Below are 2,082 nucleotides of genomic sequence, written 5' to 3'. Positions count from 1 at the left end.
AAACATTAACGCGTTACTGTGCTATGGGCGTTCCTTTCATAGCATACAAAACTCTCTCAGAGATCATGAAGATTTGATCTGGTTTGTCGTGCTTTTTTTTTACACCGTATGAGCCTCATCTTCTTTCGTCTGCGGGAATCATAAAGAATCTCACAAAAGTCCGTTCCCACTCTGTTGGTCGAGCAACACGTTGTGACGCAAAAAAAAAAAAACGATAAAAGGAAGTCAAGTGGGCATAATGAATGACATGTGTTCTTTTCTTGTACAAAAATTCATTGTTGTTGGCAATTACTATTCAATGACATAATTTCGTTATTCTTTGACTTACCGCACAAGTACTGAATGAAAACTGTATAACTCATGATGAATACGAACTGATGTACAAAGCGGCTCGACAAGAACTGTGATGGTGTTTATATCAAGTTGGGCGTCAATTTATTTCTACTTGCATATCTCTTGGTTTCTCTTCTGATTTTCTTGTGTATGTGTGTGTATGTGTGTGTGTGTGTGTGTGTGTGTGCGTGTATGTGCGAGTATGTAGTTTCTCTGAGGCAACCACATATTGATATGTTATTAATAGGAAAAGTGAAATTAAAGAGTACGGAAATAATGATATCGATTTTAATTGGGAGTGTGGAGATCCCAATCAAACACCAGAGATATTAATCTCCAAGTATAAAATAATGGTCATTAATTGGACATTACAGGCTGTCTGACCTCTGTCCATGTGATCAAATCCCAGATTCCGAAGACGTTATCAATAACTGTCGTGTGACAGGTCCGCCTGCTTACTCATTTGATTTGATTTAATTTGATTCGAACTTGATACTTCTCTTGTGGTGACTTATATTTCTTGACGCACAGGTTTTGACTGTGGAGAGGTTTTCTTACAAAACGTGATAAGTTATGGCGTTATAAACACACACACAAAAAATAAATCCCACTTTTGATCCGTAGTAGCTCAAAAACAATATACAGTGTATCAGATTACACTGACATTGATATGAGCAATAGCTGAATAGTGTACAGTTTTGCTGGAGGTAATTTAAAAATGAAAACATAATTCAGTCAGTGTCATCAAATTCAAGATTTATCTTTAAAGTTAGGGTTCAGATTTTGCTTTATTTTCTACGCTCTGTACAAATCTTGAACGTGGCACAGGGCTCGATTGGTGTGTATGCGAGCGTGTGGTTAACGCCGAGACAATGGTCCTACACAATGACCAGGGTTTGAATGCTCTAATGCACATTAATGAGAAATTCCACTATCACAGCTACGATAGTTTTTATTCATCCTAAAATGTGGTGTGTGAAAACGTATAAAAACATGTGCTTATATGTTTTTTTTTTCATGTGCATGCATTTTTCCCTTAACCGTGAATTCAGACCAACAGTTCCCACGGCAATCCATCATGAATTATTCATTCATGTGCCTTGGAGCATCACACCAGAACCCTAGTCAGCAGAGCTCTGAAAAGGTGGTATTCATGTTTATTGTTCAGGGTCATTTTAAGCACACACTCACATACACATCATTGGTACCCGTTAAATTTTGTACAGAGGGTTCAAATATGACCTTAATCTGGAACTTAACTTTAAATTCAGTCATGGATTTAATGAAACTACATTGTACCCTATTCCTTATCTAGTAACAGTGTTATCTTGTAATACAAGATAACATGATATGTAGTTTTCGAACTATTAAGGATCAAAAGTGGGAAAAGTTTTTGTAACACTTTGGCCCGAATTCACGACGAAATTACCATTTCGTTAACGAAATGATCATTTTGTCGACGAAATGTTGTCATTTCGTTACGAACGATCATTTTGTCGACAAAATGACAGATATCGTAAAGAAATAGGCCATGCAACACTTGGCGCTCCATACAAATTGTCCATGGTTTAAACCATGGTTTCAATATACCACCTTCGTGAATCGGACCCTAGTTTACTTACGTCACATTTTATGATGCAACTTTATTATTTTACTATTTTATGATGCAACATTTCAAGAGTAAGACTAGTGAATAAAAGAGTGTGTTAATGTGTTTTCGTTTTACTTCTCTGTTTGTTTTGTGTTTGT

This window comes from Diadema antillarum, unplaced genomic scaffold, assembly GCF_040938485.1.
Source record: "Diadema antillarum isolate AM-2024a unplaced genomic scaffold, OU_Dant_1.0 seq00000606_RagTag, whole genome shotgun sequence".
Classification (NCBI taxonomy): domain Eukaryota; kingdom Metazoa; phylum Echinodermata; class Echinoidea; order Diadematoida; family Diadematidae; genus Diadema; species Diadema antillarum.
Note: the sequence above shows the minus strand (reverse complement) of the source record.